This window comes from Pristiophorus japonicus, chromosome 11, assembly GCF_044704955.1.
Source record: "Pristiophorus japonicus isolate sPriJap1 chromosome 11, sPriJap1.hap1, whole genome shotgun sequence".
NCBI lineage: Eukaryota > Metazoa > Chordata > Chondrichthyes > Pristiophoridae > Pristiophorus > Pristiophorus japonicus.
The window spans coordinates 120,546,601-120,571,842 of record NC_091987.1 but is presented as its reverse complement, the minus strand read 5'-3'; the positions used below and the strand labels follow the sequence as shown (position 1 = coordinate 120,571,842).

General features: G+C 45.8%; 1 protein-coding gene across 1 annotated transcript in view; it reads right to left on the bottom strand.

Moving 5' to 3' along the window:
- nhsa (Nance-Horan syndrome a (congenital cataracts and dental anomalies)) overlaps positions 1-25,242 on the bottom strand; it is a 470,910-nt gene that overhangs the window by 115,234 nt on the left and 330,434 nt on the right. The gene's annotated exons all lie outside the window — the stretch shown is intronic.

The window sequence follows — 25,242 nt, the reverse complement described above, 5'->3', positions numbered from 1 at the left end:
GGCCAAACAGCCTGTTCTTTCCCAACTCCGACATTTTTATAACTAATAAACAAAAGTTTTGAAAGGAAACTATTTTTTTTAATGCCCCTGTGGTTTTTCTCCAGGGTTGCCCACATTAGTGTCGTGGAGATTAACTGTTGATTCCTTGAGACTCCAGGACAAATACTGGAGCGTTGGCAACCCTACCCCACATGGCTCAGCAGGTAAATCCAGGGCCAAGTTTGATACTGAGCCATATTCCAGAAAGGATTTTAGTCATGTATAACGATAGGTGTGCGAGATTCTCATATCGGGTCCACTTCAACTATGAAGCACAAATATTAGTGCTATTTTAATTTATGTTCTGGGATACTAGTCTCTTGTTAAATCCAACTCCCTTATCTCTGCAGCGGATTTGTGGGCCCAGTTTTCATGGGTCTATGATTTTACCACTAAGAGCTGGATTTAGCAACGTGAACACTGAGAAGCAGCTCAAGGACATCGGTCTCCCAGAATCAAAATTAAAATAGCATCAATATTAAGGCAGCTCAAAAACAACTTGCATTTACAAAGTGCCTTTAACGTAGAAAGAAGTCCCAAGGCGCTTTATAGAGGTGGACTCAGACAAAAATGGGCATCAAACTAAAGAAGGAAATATTGGCCAGGGCATCTCGTGCCATGCCCTGTTAGTTAGACTTTCTCCCTCACCCTTCAGCTCGAAAATATTTTGCCCCGCAAGTTGCTGGAAGTGAGAGCTGATAATGATTGCAAGGGCAACGAGGCATCTGGGACCTTAGTGAACGACGGAATTAACAGTCTATCCCCTTAAGCAATAAGATTTAAGGATTGAGAAAAAAACAGAGGAACGTCAGAGAAGAAAATAGGGTTAATCAAGAGTCAAACCATGTGGAGAAAGAGAAGGAAAGATCGATTGGATTATGAGAGAGATTAAAAAATGGGAGAGATTAAAAAAAAGATAAAGGAAAAGTAAGAAAAAAAAATGTAATTTAAATTTTAAATGTTAAAAATCTCTAAGTACCTGTAGCAATGAACCTCCACATTACAATTGTTCCCTTTCTAGGCCGGAGAGGTTAAGTGGCATTGCAGGAACATAAATCTCATCATTAGAAAGGTACTTATGCAGCCCTAACTTTCTGCAGCATGTTTAATTGGCAATTAATATAGAAATTTCATGAAACTCATGAGGAGGTTGTGCATGAGCTGCCGTTGACAGCGAAATGGCACAAATTGTGCAGCAATTTTTGGCGATTTGCAATGCAGTGGGTATCTCTTCCTTGCCACAAGTTGCTGGACAATTTAGACATTAATGATGGCGAATGCTATGAAACTAGCTGTCATTTTAGCAGCAAAATCAGGGCCATTAGGAGCAGTGACCTGGTCAAGGAGGTGGGTTTCAAGGAGTGTCTGAAAGGAGGTGGAGGTGTAGGGGATTAGAACGGGAATTATGCAGCTTGGAGCCAAAATGGCTGAAGGCACAGCCATCAATGGTGGGGCAAAGAAGGGGTGGGGAATACACCAAAGGCTATAGTTAGAAGAATTGAGAGTTTCGGGGCAATGAAGGGCTGGGGGAGGTTACAGAGATAGGGATGGGAGAGGCCATGAAGGGATTTAAGCATGAGAATGAGAATCTTACATTGGAGGATTGTGAGGCCCGGGAGTCAATCGAGGTGAGCTAGGACAGGAGTGATGAGTGAGCTGAACTTGGTGCCAGAGTTTCAGATGGGCTGAAGTTTATGGAGGATGGAGAATGGGAAGCCGACCAAGAGAGCATTGGAAGCCTGTAATGACAACTGCACGGATGAAGGTTTCAGCAGATGGGCTAAGGTGTGGGTGGAGAAGGATGATATTAAGTAGCTGGAAAGAGGGGGTCTTTGTGATGAACCGGATATGGGGTCGGGAGTTCAGCTTAAGGTTGAATAGGACACGAAGGTTGTGAACAGCCTGGTTCAACCTGAGATAGTGATCGGGAGGGGGTGTGGAATTGGTGGTAAGAGTAAAGAGATGGTGGCGGGGGCTGAAGACGATGGCTTTGGTCTTACCAATGTTTAACATTGTGGCTCATCCAAGATTGGATGTTTAACAAGCAGTCTGGCAACACAGAGACAGCGGAGGGGTGAAGAGAGATGGTGGAGAGATAGAGCTGAGTTCCATCTGCATACACATGGAAGCTGAACCCATGGGGAAACCTGTAGATGAGGGGAAAAAAGCGGCCAAGGATACATCCTTGAACAACACCAGAGGAAACGGGAAGGACAGCCATTGCTAGAAATGCTTAGGTTACAATTGTATAGGTAAGACTTGAACCAAGCGTGGGCAGTCCCACTAAACTGGACAATGGAGGAGAAGCATTGGAGGAAGATGATGTGGTCGACCATCTAAAAGGCTGCAGATAATAATTGATTTGTGCCTTACTACAGCAGTGGTGGTTGTATGACTCCAGTGTGAAGTACTGATGGTTACACCTCTGTAATTAGTGGTGGAAGTTTAAGAAAAATAATCACAGGATGTGGACAATGGTGGCCAAGCCACATGTACGGTCCATCATTAAATTATCTAAGCAGATTACCTTTTCTCTGAACCACTGTTGTTCTTATGGTGATGGTGCTCCCAGAATGTGTTTAGGTAAGAAATTCCAAGACATTGGTCCAGAGACAACAAAGGAACAGCAACATGTGCCCAATTCGGAATGGTGTGTGACTTGGTGGGGAACTTGGTGGTGGTGGTGTTCCCACAACATTGCTGCTCTTGTCCCTCTCTGTGGAGGTTGCAGGGAGGGAAGTCCTGTCAAAGTGATACTAATGAGTTGCGGCAGTATATTCATTTTATTATTCGTTCATGTGATGAGGGCGTCACTGGCAAGGCCGGCATTTATTGTCCATCCCTAATTGCTCTTGAGAAGGTGGTGGCACCTTCTTGAAGCCCAGAGGGCAGTTAAGAGCAAACCACATTGCTGTGGGTCTGGAGTCACATATAGGTCAGACCAGGTAAGGACGGCAGATTTCCTTCCCTAAAAGACATTAGTGAACCAGAAAGGGTTTTTACAACAATCTGGTAGTTTCATGGTCATTACTGCTCCTGTTTTTTTAAATTCCAGATTTATTTAATTAAGTAAATTTAAATTCCCCAGCTGCTGTGGTGGTATTTAAACTTGCATCTCCGGATCATTAGTCTAGGCTTCTGAATTACAAGTCCAGTAACATAACCACTATGCTACCATAGCCACATTAGTAAAGATATCATGCACTGTAGCCATAGTGCACATGTAACAGAGGCAGTAAATACTGAGTCCAAGTAAAGGGGCAATTTGCAATGATCAACTCAGAATACAATGCAAGAAACATATTTGTAAAACATTAAGTGGCCAAAATTTCCCTCCATCCCATTTGGGGCGAATAATTTGAATTAAGTCATGATTCTCTGTCCGAATCGATGGAGCGGAGAATTGATCGAAATTGCCCTCTTTTTTAAAAAAAATGATTGGGGTGGTGTTTAGGGGGTGCTGAGGGGTGGAAGTGTGTCGGGGGAGCTGATGACGCTGCCAGTTGGCGGCCCAAACCCGTGACCGCCATTGTCCGGCCGACTGCAGAGTTAGCCGACAATTAAAATAAAATGGCGGCCGCGGCGGTGCACCCTCCCCTTTACGGGTGGACTCACCACCCAGCCATGGGCAGCTTCCTGCCAGGAAAACCTGTCGGGGCGCACCGACTGACGGCGGCCCCACTCCCACGGGACAATTTCCCTCGCAGGACGGGAACACGGGGAACACCATCTGTCTGCCCCCGGTCAGAATGGGCCTTAAAGAGGGGGGCAGTTTTGGCCCCGAAGTGTATTGTCTTAAGTGAATTTTTTCTTAATGTGAATTAATATGCTAAGTAAGCCTAGTAACAACCTCCTCCAGTCCTACAATACAGATCTCTGTGTTCCTCCAATTCTGGCCTCTTGCGTATCCCCGATTTTCTTCGCTCCACTATTGGCGGCCGTGCCTTCAGCTGCCTAGGCACTAAGTTCCAGAATTCCCCCCCTTAAACCTCTCCTCATTTACAATGCTCCTTAAAACCTATGTCTTTGATCAAGCTTTTGGTTACCTGTCCTAACATCGCCTTATGTTGCTCAGTGTCAAATGTTATTTGATAACGCTCCTTTGAAGTGCCATGGGACATTTTATCACGTTAAAGATCTATATAAATGCAAGTTGTTTTTGTGATTGTACATCCCCTTCTTTGAACTATTTTTGATATTTGTTTCACTTCCTTCTATTCCTTCCCTGCAACAAGTAGCACCATTCCCTTTATGATAGAGCGAGTGGAAAACTTACTCCATTGTCATGCCCTCCTCTGGCCTCCCATTGAGAAAGAGCATCTCCTCCACTTACTCTCAACAACCCATCTAAAGCTAAGAGTCACCACATCATGAACTACCAGTTTCTGTCTGTATCCCAATGAATGAACCGGGGACCTGAAACCAGCACCAGCAAAACAGCAAGAGGCATATCAGTACAACTGATAATGTTAGCTATTCCACAATGATTAATACCTTAACACTACCTTATATGACCCCAGAGATAAAAGCCGATTTTTTTTTTGTATTGTGAAACGAAGATCCATCCTATCATGTCGTTGTTTCAGTCACTCTCTATGGCCCACTATCATTGACATTCTAATTGCCTCACACTCATTAGAGAAGCGTCACCTCTACATTCACAGCAGAAAGCTGCAAATTGGCATCTTCAATCATTGTAGCAGAATAATAGGGAACAGACAGAAATAGATTGTTTGCGTTACCAAACACAATCTGAGTACAGATAAGGTGGTCAGGCTGGCTCCGTCCTATTAGTATTCAAAGAACGCCATTGCCATGCATAACCTGAAGTCATCGGTAGCCTAGCAACTGTAACAACTTTCAAATGTAATTCTCAGTGAGTTGCCTGATCCCTATCAAACTATAATTACAGCCTCGATTCGAAAGATACATTTTGATCACTAAAGCTTTCCAATAATGGGATCTGAAGGAGTAGACAACAATGATTAAGGCTCTTCCTAGAGCTGTAACAGGTATTATTTCATCTCCTGTATAAAGCAGCCACTGCAGTAAAACACAGCACCTGTTGGATAAAGGTATATATTACTCATGAGGCAAAGGTCATGGGGCCAACTGATTGTTTTTCATCCTCTCCTCTTCTGGAGGTGGTTCTGGGATACAATTAAGGTAATTGGCAAAAGAACCAGAGGCAACATGAGGAAAACTTATTTTATGCATCAAGTTGTTATAATCTGTGGTGCACTGCCCGAAAGGGTGGTGGAAGCAGATCCAATAGTAAATTTCAAAAGGAATTGGATAAAGGTTAAAAGGGAAAAAAACTTGCAGGGCTATGGGGAAATAACAGGAGAGTGGAACTAATTGGATAGCTCTATCCAAGCTGGCACAAGCACGATGGACAGAATGGCCTCCTTCTGTGCTCTATCATTCCATGATTCTATGAATTCCAAGTGTACTTCCGCTATATAGTGCCGCTACCAATTCAACTTCATAGAATAGTCATTTGCGGGCTCACCATTGGCAAGCTTTGCTTTTTCTGCATCTCTCACCCATAGAATCATAGAATGGTTACTGAATGGAAGGAGGCCATTCGGCCTGTCGAGCCCGTGCCGGCTCTCTGCAAGAGCGGTGCAGCTAGTCCCACTCCTCCTCCCTGTCCCCGGAGCCCAGCAAATGTTTTTTTTTCAGCTACTTATCCAACTCCCTTTTGAAAGCCGTGAATGAGTCTGCCTCCACCACCATTTCAGGCAGTGCATTCCAGATCATAACCACTCACTGTGTAAAAAAGGTTCTCGACCCTTCTGCCAGTGGGAACAGTTTCTCTCTATCTACCCTGTCCGGACCCCTCATGATTTTGAACACCTCTATCAAATCTCCTCTCAATCTTCTCTGCTGCAAGGAGAACAACCCCAATCATATGAGGGAGAAAGGAATAGAAGGAGACGCTGACAGGGTGCGATGAAGTAGGGTGAGAGGAGCTTGGGTGGAGCATAAACTTCTGTTTCTGATCAAATGGTTCTATTTATTCAGAATTCCACCAGATATGAGCAGTGTGAGCTGTGAGGAGGACGCTAAGAGGCTGCAGGGTGACTTGGACAGGTTAGGTGAGTGGGCAAATGCATGGCAGATGCAGTATAATGTGGATAAATGTGAGGTTATCCATTTTGGGAGCAAAAACACAAAGGCAGAATATTATCTGAATGGCGGCAGATTAGGAAAAGGGGAGGTGCAACGAGACCTGGGTGTCATGGTTCATCGGTCATTGAAAGTTGGCATGCAGGTACAGCAGGCAGTGAAGAAGGCAAATGGTATGTTGGCCTTCATAGCTAGGGGATTTGAGTATAGGAGCAGGGAGGTCTTACTGCAGTTGTACAGGGCCTTAGTGAGTCCTCACCTGGAATATTGTGTTCAGTTTTGGTCTCCTAATCTGAGGAAAGATGTTCTTGCTATTGAGAGAGTGCAGCGAAGGTTCACCAGACTGATTCCAGGGATGACTGGACTGACATATGAGGAGAACTGGATCAACTGAGCCTTTATTCACTGGAGTTTAGAAGGATGAGAGGGGATCTCATAGAAATATATAAGTACCTGACGGGACTGGACAGGTTAGATGCTGGAAGAATGTTCCCGATGTTGGGGAAGTCCAGAACCAGGGGACACAGTCTTAGGATAAGGGGTAGGCCATTTAGGACTGAGATGAGGAGAAACTTCTTCACTCAGAGACTTGTTAACCTGTGGAATACCCTGCTGCAGAGAGTTGTTGATGCCAGTTCATTGGATATATTCAAGAGGGAGTTAGATATGGCCCTTACGGCTAAGGGGATCAAGGAGTATGGAGAGAAAGCAGGAAAGGGGTACTGAGTGAATGATCAGCCATGATCTTATTGAGTGCGGTGCAGGCTCGAAGGGCTGAATGGCCTACTCCTGCACCTATTTTCTATGTTGAGCATACGTAGCACAATGCATTTTGCATCTGAGTTTCATGGGGTTACAGCCTCCGATTACCAGTTCGGGGAAAAATTCAACGTCAGTGGGGGCAGAAAACGAGCAGTAGCAAATCAGTGGCCTGTTATACACACCCGCCGATTATCCTTTCCATTGACATCAACGGGTGGCCAATCTCCAACTGCCGTGTTAAGTCCTGCCAAAGTTGAATTTTACCCTTGTTATGCCTGCAGTGATGCGTTTCCAATAATAAAACCGTGGTCCTTGCTTGTCAGCGATACGAGGACTGTCCACAGAATTACAAGCATCTATTAGACATTAAGTAAAGACGGGATCCTTCTCAGGTGGGCTTGGTGCTGGTGGGGCCATAACTGGCCACAGCGCCTCTGGAAAAAAAAATCAGTCAAGAGTTGTTGCTCCTGATCACTACACAGAGGCCCCCACCACCCCCACTGCTCAAACAATGTTGCTGAGACCAGATTGAGGGCTCAGCTGTGAGGTTCTCCACAGTCAACTGTCCAGCTTCAGTCACTGTCCAAGACTCACTCAAGAATAATGGCTAGTTGGGGCAAGATAGTGGGGAGTAACCGCCACCTTTGGAACACTACCCAGGAAACAACACCTTTGGGAGAGGAGGGCAGGTTTAGGTAAGACACACGCTTTGAGTAATATTCAATTACGGCTATTTGTAAAACAAAGTCGTAAAATCAACTCAGGTCAATTTTAAAGCACACACAACCAATAACGTCATTTTTCTACATCAAACAAACTGGTAAATAGCAACAAACCTCCAAATTTGATGATGCTGAGAAGCTCTAATATGTGTATTTATTGCAGCTCCTATTAGATCAGTGATGTCAGACGATTGACAATGGTACACAGCAGTGTTCTGAGCTCAATGCTGTGCGCTACTGTCATGTGAAAATTTGGCTGCTGCTTTCTCTACTTGCCAAAGACTGGAATTTATTCAATCACATTTGTACTGATCTCACTGCTGTTACAACCCCTGAAAAAAATCTCTACACCAGAGCAGGTTTTGCACTGGAAGTATGTCAGGTAGAAACGGAAAATAATAAAACTTGTATTTATACAGCAACTTTCATGACTTCAGGACATCCCAAAGCGCTTTACAGGCAATGAAGTACTTCTGAGGTGCAGTCAGTATTGTAATGAAGGAAACACAGCAGCCAATTTGTCCCACAAACAGCAATTAAATACATGACTAGATCATCTGTCTTAGGTCAGCAGCAGGTCGGGGCCATGAAAGGAGCAGCGAGCAGCGGCTATGGGCAGCGTGGAGGCCCCGACCTGCGAGAGACCATCAGCGGCAGGTCGGGGCCATAAAAGGAGCGGCGTGCGGCCCAGGGAGCAGCGTGGAGGCCACTACAAGATACAGCGCGAGCTGGTGCAGGAGGGCAACGGCAGCAACGAGTGACGTCAGCAAGGTCCAGGTCGATGATTGGAGCGTGGGCAGATGCAGCAGGAGCGGCAAGATCAGGGCGAAGGAGCTGTGAGAGACTGTGGAGGGATGTGATCGGGGCCCAGGGGCAGCACGGGCCAGCCTACACTGCGATATGTGTGCGCACTAGGTCTGTGCAGCAGAGCTGGGCTCCAGTTGTCTTGGGTAATCCTTGCCACTGGACCAAGACCTAGCTCTGTCAAGCCCGTGTGGTGGCTGGTGTGCAACGGCCACCACACGTTAAAAAAATCCACGCACAGGCATCTTCCACCCTTCAGGATGTAGTTCAGGTCCTTCATTGAAACACCTGTGAACTCATTTTGGCGTGGAAGCAAGTCATCCTGGTTTCGAGGGACTGCTTATGATGATGAAATATTGGCCAGGACACCAGGAGAATTCCCCTGCGCTTCTTCGAAATAATGCCGTGGGATCTTTTATGTTCATCATGGAGGGCAGACAGCGCCTCGGTTTAATGTTTCGTCCGAAAGACGGCACTTCCAATAGTGCAGCACTTCCTCAGTACTGCACTGGGATGACAGCCTAGATTATGTGCTCAAGTCTCAGGAGTGGGACTTGAATCCAAAAATCAAACTGGTCCACATCTGGTCGGCTCCTCATGGCACATTGCTACTTCCGGGATGTTTTTGCCGGAAGTCGCTGGGGGGGGGGGGGGGGGGGGGGGCTGCCTGGAGGACTTCACAACTGAGGTCCCCGATCTCCCCTTTAAAAGAACCCCCCAATTTTCCTTCCTATGATTTAAAGGCAGACCATGCGCGTCGTACAACAGGCACGCAGTCGGCTCCGCCAGGGTAACGCCCAGGCAGCCAAAGTTGAAAGTTTGCCCCATATTGCACGAGAGCTGTGGCGGTAGCACTCGTCTCCACAGGTCGAATGCAACTGGCTGCAAACCAAAGAGCGAAGTGCCGAGGCTTACTCACAACATCTGCTGGGACCACCAGCAACTTTATCTTCAGCTTGCAACCGACACGGTGAGATACGAGCTTCCCGGAACTGGCGCGCCAGCGGTGGAAAAGCAGCTTCCAGATGCCGTGGTATCCTGAACCGGCGCGGAGAGCCAGCGAGTCGGAAACTCAGCGTTGCAAGTTCAGGTTGTCGTGCCCCGAGCATTTAAGGCCGTTGCTGCTCATAGTTAATACAATGATTACAAAGCCATTTGCGTACAGTGTAATAGGGTTTTGCGGGTGCAGGTGATGATATGGCACACTTATACCTGCTGACTCCCTTTCTGACTCAGGGCCGGAACATGTTCAAACTTGGCTTACAGAACAGAACTACAGGTATTCCTGTCTCACTTTCAGCAGTGCAGTGCTTTGTTAAAGTCAGACTACCTGATACTGTTGTCGGTGCAAAGAATCTATACAATGCTGAGGGTGCAAAGTATTTGGTAACACTGCACATGCCAGTACATCCTTCAACGGGCCAGCATTTATCCCTCAACTAACTCCACCAAAACAGATTATCTGGTCAGTATCACATTGCTGTTTGTGGGAGCTTTCTGTGCGCATATTGGCTGCTGCGTTCCCTACATTACAACTGTGACTACACTTCAAAAAGTACTTCATTGGCAGTCAAGCACTTTGGGACGTCCTGAGGTTGTAAATGCAAGTATTTCAACAATACATCACACTTAGAGAGAGCATCGCGAGCAGAGTAGATGGATCGGTGAGCAATGCTGTCGGCGCTCTAGAATTATTCTTGTTTATATTATATGGCGGGGGGGGGGGATTTCAGAGCAGCAGTGACAACACTGGGTCAGAAGCCAGGGGTTGGGAGATAGAAGGAAGGGCACAACATAAACCATACAGACTAGAAATTAGCAGGCAACTGCTTAATGTGTTCATTTGACAGTGGTACGAGTTAAAATCATACAATCTTACAGTACAGCAGGAGGCCACTCGGCCCATTGGGTTAGTGCCGGCTCTTTGAAAGAGTTATACAATTAGTTCCATTCCCCTACTCTTTCCCTATAGCCCTGCAATTTTTTTCCTTTTCAGGTATATTTCCAATTCCCTTAAAGTTACTATTGAATCTGCTTCTACCACCTTTTCATGCAGAGCATGCCAGATTATAACAACTCGCTGCGGAAGTCCAGAACCAGGGGACACAGTCTAAGGATAAGGGGTAAGCCATTTTGGACCGAGATGAGGAGGAATTTCTTCACCCAGAGAGTGGTGAACCTGTGGAATTCTCTACCACAGAAAGTTGTTGAGGCCAATTCACTAAATATATTCAAAAAGGAGTTAGATGAAGTCCTTACTATTAGGGGAATCAAGGGGTATGGTGAGAAAGCAGGAATGGGGTACTGAAGTTGCATGTTCAGCCATGAACTCATTGAATGGCGGTGCAGGCTAGAAGGGCCGAATGGCCTACTCCTGCACCTATTTTCTATGTTTCTAATTATGGCAAAATGGCGGGCAGTTTGAGCATTAATATTGTAATGGATCCTTCCATCATTGCTAGAGGAGCTGAGTGATGTATCAATAGCCAATACATTCAGTTATTTTAACATGTAAACCAATTTCTTTACAATTATGATGAATATAGATTAACCAGGACAATACTTCATGATCTGCACTCTCGGGATCCATCTCTATACTCGAGGGAGAGAGGGGAGGAAAGAAAGATGAATGGGAATGGACAAAAGGGAAAAAAGCAGACAGTAAATAGATATATAATTCAGTAATAGCCATAAACCAACAATTGCTAATTCATTATACATGCATGTTGCTTGTTTTATAGGCAAGCAGAAACAAAGGATGAAGATCATTTACAATTGTAATCTATCTTTCATTCTAGTTAGTCTCTGATTTATTTGTAGTGAGCTGTTTAAATATTGTTCGGATCACTGCTGCTGTTTTTGAAGATGGATTCTTAGAAGCCACGAGTGGAACAATTTAAACTCTGTGGCTTCTGGCTGTCCCGAAAAGGCAAGTACCTCCAAAATCTAGTTCATCGCTACCTGCAGACAAGGTCACGACAGCACCACGAGCAGAAATAATCACGGTATTATTGCTAGATATAAATTTCGCGGCAGAGTTGCCTGACCCTGCGAGAAAAGGGTCTCTTGTTTCCAGTTATAGCTTCTTGCAGAGCTCGGTGCACTGACCAACTCACAGAACGTAAACCTCCAAAGAATACTGGCAAACATCAATTACGAAGGCTTCAAAATTCTTAGCAAATGCTGTCATTCCTCAGTGACAAATTGAAATTCTGATGGGCTTGAAAAATGTACAGGTCTGTTTCCCTGGGGGAGCTGTCCCTGGGGAAGCGGTCTGGATCCCGTACGCTTCAGTTTTATTCGAATTATTTTCTTTGCCGTGGCATATCGCATTGTTCTTTGGCCGCATTGTTCTTTGGACAATGTGCGTTTTACTCCTAATCTATAATTAATAAAAACAGAAAATGCTGGAAATCTCAGCAGGTCAGGCAGCATCTGTGGAGAGAAGCAGACCCGAAACGTTAACTCTGCTTCCTCTCCACAGATGCTGCCTGACCTGCTGAGATTCCCAGCATTTTCTGTTTTTATTCCAGATTCCAGCATCCGCAGTATTTTATCTTTGCTATAATACCTGAAACTTGTTACGCACGCTCCTTATTTGGGAATCACTATTTTGTGACTCTCAGTCACGCCTGCAGCTGCACACTTCTGCCACTAGGTAGAGGCCGACGCCTCCGCAAACTGCAGCCCTTCCTTACATGGACCTACAACATCGCCAGTGCACCCTAAGAGAAATTCACTTCGTCCTAACTAACCGTGAGCAGTATCACGGGAGCACCACCAGACTCTGCTGAAAGCTGAAACACTGAAGAGTCAGTTGTGGCTCCGTCGGTAACTCTCTCGCCTCTTAGTCAGAAGGTTTTGGGTTCAAGTCCCACTTCAGAGACTATTAAGGCTGACACTCCAGTACCGAGGGATTGCTGCACTGTCGGAGGTGCCGTCTTTCGGATGAGACGTTAAACCAAGGTATCAGAAGGATGCAAAAAAAAATCCTGCAGTACTACTTAATAACTTAAAAACAGCAGTGGAGTTGTCTCTGCTGCCTGGTCAATATCCCTCCATCAACATAACTAAAAATTAAAACTTATCTGATCATTATCACATTGCTGCTGTGGGATTCTTGGCTGTAAAGCGCTTTGGGATATCCTGAGGTCATTTCCATGAAAGGAATTATATAAATGCAAGTCTTTCACCAGAACCAAAATCGGTGAGACTCAGCATAACTACGAGAGCTTTGTTTCAGATCCATCAAAACAGACGTACTGTTCCTTCCAGCACCTCTCAACCTGTCTCTCTTCACATATGTTTGCACAAAGTCTTGAATTTCCAATGCTACAAAATAAATAATTACTGACACAGAATCCATGGCTTCCTGATCCTTATCTGTTCCATAAAGCCCCGGCCATTTCTTTGTGTCTTCCTTTTCAGGCTGCAGGCCTTGGATACCAGAATAGCCTGAAGAAAAACCTGCCCCTAATCTACAAAAGACAAAAAAAAATCAAAGCCAGTTTCTGCTTGGGTAAGCACAGCCTCTAAAGTGAACCCATTTTAATCTGTAATCACGCATTCTATTAAAATACAACCCGGGCTCAACTAAACATTGAAACCCAAGTTGCATTTACAATCATCTTTACTTCGTATAAAATAATATCAATCGCTTCTAAACATTTATTTGTAGAGCTTAACTTCACATAAGATGCATGAAAGAAATCAATGGCTAAATCCACCTGAAGCACAGGCTTAGAATAAGTTCCTACATACATCAGTCATCAAGCAGCAGGTGAACATGTAAATCACGTTCTGCTTTTCTACCATTCTACAAAGATCATTGGAATCAAACAGCAAGCTGCTCGGAGAAGGACAGGTTTCACTGCCCTTTCTGATCTTGGCTGCGCTGGCACAATTACCTCTGTGTCCCTGGCTATGATGTGAACTCCTCTACAGGCCGCGCAACTCTAAGGAGTGCTGTTACTTTATAACCATCTCACTGATCAAAAATAGAAAGTACCTTTGGGTCTTGTGAAGAGGAACTTTGGTGAGAGCTGTCCATCCCTGGGTTAGGATGATTGGTGCACAGTAACAATCTTGACCAGAATACTGCTCGAGTCTTAACTCCTGTGGCTTCTTTGTCTACTCACTGCATATACAATGGAATGCTGGTTTGCGGAAATCATTCTCGTGCCATTATCATGCAAAGATTGGACTGGTGCACCAGGGCTATCCTGTTAGGTGGAGTGCATTTCACAGCTCTCTTCACACATTCCCAGAAATCTGCAGAATGCTGTTTTTTAAAGATTTGTTCATGGGATGTGGATGTCGCTGGCAAGGCCAACATTAATTGCCCATCCCGAATTGCCCTTGAGTGGCTTGCTAGGCCATTTCAGAGGGCAGTTAAGAGTCAACCACATTGCTGTGGGTCTATCGTCCAGACCAGCAGATATTCTTCCCTAAAGGGCATCGGTGAACCAGATGGGTATTTACGACAATCTGATAGTTTCATGTTCATTATTACTGATACAAGCCTTTTATTCCAGGTTTATATAATTAATTGAATTTAAATTCCCCAGCTGCCGTGGTGGGTAGCACTCTCACCTCTGGGTCAGAAGGTTGTGCGTTCAAGCCCCACTCCAGAGAGCTGAGCACATAATCCAGGCTGACACTCCAATGCATCATCATCATCATAGGCAGTCCCTCGAAATCGAGCAAGACTTGCTTCCACTCCAAAAGTGAGTTCTCAGGTGAATACGGGAATGACAGTTTCTGTCACGGGGGGGACAGACAGGCGTTGGAGGAAAGGGTGGGTGGGGAGTCTGGTTGTCACACGCTCCTTCCTCTGCCTCACTTGTTTTCTGCATGCTTCGGCGACGAGACTCGAGGTGCTCAGCGCCCTCCTGGATGCTCTTCCTCCACTTAGGGTGGCCAAGTACTCCCAGGTGTCGGTGGGGATGTTGCACTTTATCAAGGAGGCTTTGAGGGTGTCCTTGAAATGTTTCCTCTGCCCACCTGGGGCTCGCTTGCCTTGTAGGAGTTCCGAGTAGAGCACTTGCTTTGGGAGTCTTGTGTCGGTCATGTGGACACTGTGGCCCACCCAACAGAGCTGGTCGAGTGTGGTCAGTGCTTCGATGCTGGGGATGTTGGCCTGATTGAGAACACTGATGTTGGTGCGTCTGTCCTCCCAGGGGGTTCACAGGATCTTGCGGAGGCATCGTTGGTGGTATTTCTCCAGCGATTTGAGGTGTCTGCTGTATATGGTTCACGTCTCTGAGCCATACGAGGGCGGGTATCACTACAGCCTTGTAGACCATAAGCTTGCTGCCAGATTTGAGGGCCTGATCTTCGAACACTCTTTTCCTCAGGCGGCAGAAGGCTGCACTGGCACACTGGAGGCGGTGCTGAACCTCGTCGTCGATGTCTGCCCTTGCTGATAATAGGTTCCCGAGGTATGGAAAGTGGTCTACATGGTCCAGGGCCGCACCGTGGATCTTGATGACTGGGGGGGCAGTGCTGTATGGCAGGGTCAGGTTGGTGGAGGACCTTTGTCTTACGGATGTTTAGTGTAAGGCCCATGCTTTCGTACAACTTGGTGAAGATGTTGACGATGATTTGGAGTTCACACTCTGAAAGCGCGCAGACTCAAGCGTCATCTGCATACTGTAGTTCAATGACAGAGGATGAGATGGTCTTGGATCTGGCCTGGAGGCGATGAAGGTTGAACAGGTTCCCACTGGTTCTGTAGTTTAGTTCCACTCCAGCGGGGAGCTTGTTGAGTGTGTTTTGGGGAGGAATTAAACTAATATGGCAGGGGGATGGAAATCTATGCAGGGAGACAGAGGGAAATAAAAAGGAGGCAGAAGCAAAATATAGAAAGGAGAATAGTAAAAATGGAGGGCAGAGAATCCCAAGGTAAAAAACAAAAAGGGCCACATTACAGCAAAATTCTAAAGGGGCAAAGTGTGTTTAAAAAAACAAGCCTGAAGGCACTGTGCCTCAATGCGAGGAGTATTCAGAATAAGGTGGATGAATTAACTGCACAGATAGCAGTTAACGGATACGATGTGATTGGCATCACGGAGACATGGCTCCAGGGGACCAAGGCTGGGAACTCAACATCCAAGGGTATTCAGCATTTAGGAAGGATAGACAGAAAGGAAAAGGAGGCCGGGTGGCGTTGCTGGTTAAAGATGAAATCAATGCAATTGTAAGGAAGGACATTAGCCTGGATGATGTGGAATCGGTATGGGTGGAGCTGCGGAATACCAAAGGGCTGAAAACGCTAGTGGGTGTTGTGTATAGACCACCAAATAGTAGTAGTGAGGTTGGGGACAGCATCAAGCAATAAATAAGGGATGTTTGCAATAAGGGTACAGCAGTAATCATGGGCGACTTTAATCTACACATTGATTGGGCTAACCTAACTGGTAGCAATACGGTGGAGGAGGAATTCCTGGAGTGTATTAGGGATGGTTTTCCAGACCAATATGTCGAGGAACCAACCAGGGAGCTGGCCATCCTAGACTGGGTTTTGTGTAATGAGAAGGGACTAATTAGCAATCCTGTTGTGCAAGGCCCCTTGGGGAAGAGTGACCATAATATGGTAGAATTCCTTATTGAGATGGAGAGTGACAAAGTTAATTCGGAAACTAGGGTCCTGAACTTAAGGAAAGGTAACTTCGACGATATAAGGCGTGAATTGGCTAGAATAGACTGGCAAACGATACTAAAAGGGTTGGCAGTGGATAAACAATGGCAAACATTTAAAGATCACATGGATGAACTTCAGCAAATGTACATCCCTGTCTGGAGTAAAAATAAAACTGGGAAGGTGGCTCAACCTTGGCTAACAAGGGAAATTAAGGATAGTGTTAAAGCCAAGGAATAAGCATATAAATTGGCTAGAAAAAGCAACAAACCTGAGGACTGGGAGAAATTTAGAATTCAACAGAGGAGGACTAAGGGTTTAATTAAGAGGGGGAAAATAGAGTACGAGCGGAAGCTTGCAGGGAATATAAAAACTGACTGCAAAAGCTTCTATAAATATGTGAAGAGAAAAAGATTAGTAAAGACAAACGTAGGTCCCTTGCCGTCGGATTCAGGTGAAATTATAATGGGGAACAAAGAAATGGCAGACCAATTGAACCAATACTTCGGTTCTGTCTTCACGAAGGAAGATACAAATAACCTTCCGAAGGTACTAAGGGACAGTGGGTCTAGTGAGAAGGAGGAACTGAAGGATATCCTTATTAGGCGGGAAATTGTGTTACGGAAATTGATGGGATTGAAGGCCGATAAATCACCGGGGCCTGATAGTCTGCATCCCAGAATGCTCAAGGAAGTGGCCCTAGAACTAGTGGATGCATTGGTGATCATTTTCCAACAGTCAATCGACTCTGGATCATTTCCCATGGACTGGAGGGTAGCTAATGTTACACCACTTTTTAAAAAAGGAGGGAGAGAGAAAATGGGTAATTATAGACCGGTTAGCTTGACATCGGTGGTGGGGAAGGTGTTGGAATCGATCATGAAGGACGAAATAGCAGTGCATTTGGAAAGCGGTGACAGGATCGAATCAAGTCAGCATGGATTTGTGAAAGGGAAATCAAGCTTGATGAATCTTCTGGAATTTTTGAGGATGTAACTAGCAGAGTGGACAAGGGAGAACCAGTGGATGTGGTGTTTTTGGACTTTCAGAAGGCTTTTGACAAGGTACCGCAGAAAAGATTGTTGTGCAAAGTCAAAGCACATGGTATTGAAGGTGATATACTGACGTGGATAGGGAACTGGTTGGCAGACAGGAAGCAGAGAGTCAGAATGGCAGGCAGTGACTTGTGGAGTGCCGCAGGGCTCAGTGCTGGGACCCCAGCTCTTTACAATATACATTAACGATTTGGATGAAGGAATAGAGTGTAATATCTCCAAGTTTGCAGATGACACTAAACTGGGTGGCGGTGTGAGCTGTGAGGAGGACGCTAAGAGATTGCAGGGTGACTTGGACAGGTTAGGTGAGTGGGCAAATACATGGCAGAGGCAGTATAATGTGGATAAATGTGAGATTATCCATTTTGGGGGCAAAAACACGAAGGCAGAATATTATCTGAATGGCGGCAGACTAGGAAAAGGGGAGGTACAACAATACCTGGGTGTCATGGTTCATCACTGAAAATTGGCATGCAGGTACAGCAGGCGGTGAAGAAGGCAAATGGAATGTTGGCCTTCATAGCTAGGGGATTTGAGTATAGAGCAGGGAGGTCTTACTGCAGTTGTACAGGGTCTTGTACAACTCACCTGGAATATTGTGTTCAGTTTTGGTCTTCTAGTCTGAGGAAGGACGTTCTTGCTATTGAGGGAGTGCAGCGAAGGTTCTCCAGACTGATTCCAGGGATGGCTGGGCTGTCATATGAGGTGGGCGTAGTTTATAGGCCCCCAAATAATAACTTCACGGTGGGGCGGACAATAATCAAGGGAATAATGGAGGCATGTGAAAAAGGAACGGCAGTAATCATGGGGGATTTTAACCGACATATCGATTGGTCAAATCAAATCGCACAGGGTAGTCTGGAGGAGGAATTCATAGAATGCATACGGGATTGTTTCTTAGAACAGTATGTTACAGAACCTACAAGGGAGCAAGCTATCTTAGATCTGGTCCTGTGTAATGAGACAGGAATAATAAACGATCTCCGAGTAAAAGATCCTCTCGGAATGAGTGATCACAGTATGGTTGAATTTGCAATACAGATTGAGGGTGAGGAAGTAGTGTCTCAAACGAGCGTACTATGCTTAAACAAAGGGGACTACAGTGGGATGAGGGCAGAGTTAGCTAAAGTAGACTGGAAACACAGACTAAACGGTGGTTCAATTGAGAAACAGTGGAGGACTTTTAAGGAGCTCTTTCATAGTGCTCAACAAAAATATATTCCAATGAAAAAGAAGGGTGGTAAGAGAAGGGATAACCAGCCGTGGATAACCAAGCAAATAAAGGAGAGTATCAAATTAAAAACCAATGCGTATAAGATGGCCAAGGTTAGTGGGAAACTAGAAGATTGGGAAAATTTTAAACGACAGCAAAGAATGACTAAGAAAGCAATAAAGAAAGGAAAGATAGATTACGAAAGTAAACTTGCGCAAAACATAAAAACAGATAGTAAAAGCTTTTACCGATATATAAAACGGAAGAGAGTGACTAAAGTAAATGTTGGTCCCTTAGAAGATGAGAAGGGGGATTTAATAATGGGAAATATGGAAATGGCTGAGACCTTAAACAATTATTTTGCTTCCGTCTTCACAGTAGAAGACATAAAAACCATGCCGAAAATTGCTGGTCACGGGAATGTGGGAAGGGAGGATCTTGAGACAATCACTATCACTAGGGAGGTAGTGCTGGACAGGCTAATGGGACTCAAGGTAGACAAGTCCCCTGGTCCTGATGAAATACATCCCAGGGTATTAAAAGAGATGGCGGAAGTTATAGCAGATGCATTCGTTATAATCTACCAAAATTCTCTGGACTGTGGGGAGGTACCAGTGGATTGGAAAGTAGCTAATGTAACGCCTCTGTTTAAAAAAGGGGGCAGACAAAAGACAGGTAACTATCGGCCGGTTAGTTTAACATCTGTAGTGGGGAAAATGCTTGAAGCTATCATTAAGGAAGAAATAGCATGACATCTAGATAGGAATAGTGCAATCAAGCAGACGCAACATGGATTCATGAAGGGGAAATCATGTTTAACTAATTTACTGGAATTCTTTGAGGATATAATGAGCATGGTGGATAGAGGTGTACCGATGGATGTGGTGTATTTAGATTTCCAAAAGGCATTCGATAAGGTGCCACACAAAAGGTTACTGCAGAAGATAAAGGTACGCGGAGTCAGAGGAAATGTATTAGCATGGATAGAGAATTGGCTGGCTAACAGAAAGCAGAGAGTCGGGATAAATGGGTCCTTTTCTGGTTGGAAATCTGTGGTTAGTGGTGTGCCACAGGGATCGGTGCTGGGACCACAACTGTTTACAATATACATAGATGGCCTGGAAGAGGGGACGGAGTGCAGTATAACAAAATTTGCAGATGACACAAAGATTAGTGGGAAAGCGGGTTGTGTAGAGGACACAGAGAGGCTGCAAAGAGATTTAGATAGGTTAAGCGAATGGGCTAAGGTTTGGCAGATGGAATACAATGTCGGAAAATGTGAGGTCATCCACCTTGGGAAAAAAAACAGTAAAAGGGAATATTATTTGAATGGGGAGAAATTACAACATGCTGCGGTCAGAGGGATCTGGGAGTCCTTGTGCATGAATCCCAAAAAGTTAGTTTGCAGGTGCAGCAGGTAATCAGGAAGGTGAATGGAATGTTGGCCTTCATTGCGAGAGGGATGGAGTACAAAAGCAGGGAGGTCCTGCTGCAACTGTACAGGGTATTGGTGAGGCCGCACCTGGAGTACTGCGTGCAGTTTTGGTCATCTTACTTAAGGAAGGATATACTAGCCTTGGAGGGGGTACAGAGACGATTCACTAGGCTGATTCCAGAGATGAGGGGGTTACCTTATGATGATAGATTGAGTAGACTGAGTCTTTACTCATTGGAGTTCAGAAGGATGAGGGGTGATCTTATAGAAACATTTAAAATAATGAAAGGGATAGACAAGATAGAGGCAGAGAGGTTGTTTCCACTGGTCGGGGAGACTAGAACAAGGGGGCACAGCCTCAAAATACGGGGGAGCCAATTTAAAACCGAGTTGAGAAGTAATTTCTTCTCCCAGAGGGTTGTGAATCTGTGGAATTCTCTGCCCAAGGAAGCAGTTGAGGCTAGCTCATTGAATGTATTCAAATCACAGAAAGATAGATTTTTAACCAATAAGGGAATTAAGGGTTATGGGGAGCGGGCGGGTAAGTGGAGCTGAGTCCACGGCCAGATCAGCCATGATCTTTTTGAATGGCGGAGCAGGCTCGAGGGGCTAGATGGCCTACTCCTGTTCCTAATTCTGATGTTGTTATGAGAGACTGGATCAACTGGGCCTTTATTCACTGGAGTTTAGAAGGATGAGAGTGGATCTCATAGAAACATATAAGATTCTGACGGGACTGGACAGGTTAGATGCGGGAAGAATGTTCCCGATGTTGGGGAAGTCCAGAACCAGGAGACATAGTCTTAGGATAAGGGGTAGGCCATTTAGGACTGAGATGAGGAGAAACTTCTTCACTCAGAGAGTTGTTAACCTGTGGAATTCCCTGCCGCATAGAGTTGTTGATGTCAGTTCACTGGATATATTCAAGAGGGAGTTAGATATCGCTCTTACGGTGAAGGGGATCAAGGGGTATGGAGAGAAAGCAGGAAAGGGGTACTGAAGGACTGATCAGCCATGATCTTATTGAATGGCGGTGCAGGCTCGAAGGGCCGAATGGCCTACTCCTGCACCTATTTTTCTATGTTTCTATGTGTGGTGGAGCATTGCAGCGAGGAAGATCGAGAAGAGGGTTGGTGTGATGACGCAGCCCTGCTTGACCCCGTTTCGGACATTGATTGGGTCTGTGGTGGATCCGTTGGTCAAGATCATGGCTTACATGCCATTGTGGAGCAGGCGGAGGATGATGACAAACTTTTGGGGGAAGCCGAAACGGAGGAGGACGCTCCATAGTCCCTCGAGGTTAACAGTGTCAAAGGCCTTTATAAGGTCAAAGAAGGGCAGGTACAAGGGTTGGCTCTGTTTCCTGCATTTCTCTTGCAGTTGTTGCGCCGTAAAGATAATGTCCGTTAGACCACGTAGTGGATGGAATCTGCACTGTGACTCTGGGAGGAGCTCCTCAGGAGAAGGCAGTTGAGGAGGATTCAAGCGATGACTTTCCCAGTGGCTGACAACAGGGAGATTCCTCTGTAGTTGCCACAGTCGGACTTGTCCCCTTTTTTAAAGATGGCCACGATTACTGCATCTCTGAGATCTCCCGGCATGCTCTCCTTCTTCCAGATGAGAGAGATGAGGTCATGCATTCATGCCAATAGTGCCTCTCTGCCATTCTTTAGTGCCTCAGTGGGGATTCCATCCGCTCCCGATGCCTTGTTGTTCTTGAGCTGACGGATGGCCTTTTCTACCTCGTGCAGGGCTGGGGTTTTGCTAAGATGGTGGCGGGTAGCATGCTGCGGAATGGAATCGAGGATACTCGTTTTAAAGGCAGAGTCTCGATTAAGGACGCAGAGTGCCCACAGCGCTTGGTCTGCCCTCAAGGCCTCCATAACCAGTGCCTGCAAAGAGACGCTCGGTCAGGAAACACCAGGACTGGTTTGATGAGAATGACCAGGAGATCCAAGAGCTAATAAATCGCAAGAGCAGGGCATTTCTGAACCTAAAACAACAACCCAACTCTGAAGCAGCAAAGCAGTTTTGCAGGCAGCTTAAGGCCGACGTTCAACTAAAAACCCGCGATCTAAAGTATAGATTGTGGGTGGAGAAAGCACAGGAGATTCAGCAGCTGGATGACAGCCATGATGTGCGAGGATTCTTCACTGCAATCAAGTCCACCTATGGCCCAAGTACCCAAGGCCCCACCCCACTCATCAAGAACATGAGGCAGTCCGGAGGACCCGCTGGAAGGAGCACTTCGAAGATCTCCTTAATCGAGACTCCAATGCAGTGCTGAGGGAGTGCTGCACTGTTGGAGGTGCTGTCTTTCAGAAGAAAAGTTAAACCGAGGCCCCGTCTGCCCTCTCAGATGGATGTTAATTCTCCCATGGCACTATTCGAAGAGCAGGGGAATCCTGATATCATATGTATAAAATATGCCAACAAGTGATGTCTGTACACTTGTCCTTATCCAGAACAGCGACACAACTTGCTTTTATATAGTGCCCTTAACATAGTAAAATGTTGCACCAAAAGGTATAATCAGACAAAAATGGATGTCAAACCAAAGAAGGAGACACTTGGAGTGGTGACCAAAAGCTTGGTCAAAGAAAGAGGTTTTAAGGGGGTCATAAAATGAGAGAGGTGGAGGGGATTAGGGAAGGATTCCAGAGCACGGGACCTAGGCAGCTGAAGGCACAATTGCTAATTGTTCATACCAGCTCACTGACATGAAGAACAAGTGGAAACTAGGTCCAACACAGTGTGACAAAAATAATTGCTCCAAGGTTACGTTTAGAATTGAGGACCAGCACTTGGATCCAATCTCCTGCTTGCTGGACCTGCTTCCCAGGTCTCACAGGATCCCTCCAATGCATGGGTCAATATAAGCCTCACTGTTACTGGGCGAGGGGATGCATCACTGCAGAGGGAGGGACGGGCTGATACTAGAGGTAAGCGGGGAGTACTCAAACAACTGCTTCAAGAATACCATCTCAAAGCACTGACACCAGGGTTGCCTCTCTGGTTGGGTGTATTCCTGGAGGTTTCATCGCATGACCTCCTCCACAAACCGTCCGGCCCCCACACTCCTGCCATTGGTCCATCCTCCACACACACACCCTCTCCACACCAATTGGAAAGAGAACAGACTCTTTTTGCTGCTCAATTGGATTAATCTTGACTGTTCGTGAAACAGCCTATTTTCTCCATCGTCAATAGTTTAATAACCAATCGCTGAAAGTGTTAAAAAAAATGTAAAAAAATACAATTTGTTTAATGTCCCTCTGATTTTTCTCCTGGGTTGCTCGCAGCAGTGACCTGAGATTAGTCTTTAATTCCTGGAGACACCAGGGCAATCCTGGAGGGTTGGCTACCCTAACTGGCACCCCCACAATGAGGTAGTACAATCCATACCAGTCCCCTCCGTGGCTGTGCCAGGATGTACGATTATACCAACCTACCCCTTTTGTCAGTGTCTGCTCCTGTAAATGGTGTGGAAAGAATATGTACAACAAGCGGATCAATAGGTAAACTAGTTTATAAGTGGAACAAAGCCAAACAGGTTTCCCATACCTGGTACCTGTCCGTTAACCTATGCCAGAAGGGAGCATGCGTGCAGCTCGGGTGAGGAGAGGATTGGGCTCGGCTGTGACCTGCCAATGTTTACTTACAAGTTCCACCACTGACTAATGTAGGGAATGCCACGGAAGGCTCCCACCACCTGTGGAACTGTAGCCCAGGGAGGAACTAACTCTTCAGAGGGGAGCGGAGAGCAGATAAATTACAAGAACATGAAAACAAAATGAGGGACAAAGCCTGTGTTACTCTGGGGTGGGGAGTCAGCAGCAGGATGCTGCTAACAGTTTAAAACACAATCTGTCACCATAGCAATGTCTTCTGCTCCATAAATTCAACGGTGACAGTGGAACGCCCTGTTTATTGGCAATGTTACAATTACAGATGCTTCTGGCTAGTTCCAGGAGCGCAGTCTTTGCGTAAAAGCCTTTCCATCTTTCAAACTGAATCTAAACAATCATTTTTGGCATGCAAGCCAGAAATTCCCTATGACACATGACTCTTAGAAATGCAGACAAACATTAAACAGATCCATCATAAACAAACAGCTGTTAAAATACCATCGCGAGACAAGATGAACATTTTTCAAATGTAACAAAAACAAAGCTGCTTTTATGCCATGCACTTAGGCTGCGCTATCATTAGAGTTGCCAACCCTCCTGGATTGTTCCGGAGTCTCCTGGAATCGAAGATCTGATCTCCAGGGCACTGCTATGACCAAACCTGGAGAAAAATCAACGGGATATTAAAAAAACAAAAAGCACACTGGAGGTGGGAACATGGCTGTTTGACTGAAGTTGAGTCAATCAGGAAATGAAGAGTCTGATGAAGGGTCATCGACCTGAAACGTTAACTCTGTTTCTCTCTCCACAGATGCTGCCTGACCTGCTGAGTATTTCCAGCATTTTCTGTTTTTATTTCAGATTTCCAGCATCCGCGGTATTTTGCTTTTGTAATGAAGAGTCTGTTCGCTTCTCAGTTAGCGTTGGGAAGGTGCGGTGCGAGGATAGACGTGTTGGTAGGCCAATGGTGGGGCGGGGCAGTGGGAGAACAGAGGTCACGAGATGAAACCTCCAGGAATACCTCCAACCAAAGTTGGCAACCCTAACTATCGTGGTTCCAACAAGTTTAATTTGGACTCAGTTATACCTCTTAGCATCTACCCTCTTAGCATCTACACTCACGACTGTTGGCCTTTAACCAGGACATCAGCGGAAAACATGAAAATGTGGTTTCTCTGTTGGCTGAATGTGTGGATTTACCACCTGTACCACTGAACTGTAAAGAACCAGTAATGTCTCAGGTTTGATTTTGCTCCAAGCTGAATTAGCTTATGTCAGCTGGGTGCTACCATTGGCTATAGTTTTCTGGGCCACAGAAGAAAGAATTGGCCAGGGTTCCCACTCCTGTCGTCTGGTGACATCAACTAGAAAGCACAGCGTGGGGGTAAAAGGTGTAGATGCGGCACTGGAGGTCCTGGTGGAGGAGGTCCAGAGGAGGAGTGATGTCCTGTTCCCGCAGGGGAGGAAGGAGTCCACCTTGCCCTCTTGTCCCTCTCCCCTGCAGCAGCTGACACTGTTCTGCCTGGCCTCATGTCTTCTTCCCATTCCTCCTCCAGACCAAAGGGGACCCCGAGCAAAATGACCAAGCACTCCCTTTCTCCTGGTGACTCCTATAAAGTGTCCAATAAGGTGGAGTAGCACAGCACTTACACTTTTTAGGTGAATTCCTCAAAAAGTTTCCGGAATAAATGTTGCTTGAGTGTTAGTGAAGTTTTGTCAAAGTGTTCCAGAAAGTCTCCCAATGTGTTTCAGAGGTGCTCTTCACAAGCTCCAGCAGCAAGTGAACATTAATGGTGTGTACCCTAGAAGTAG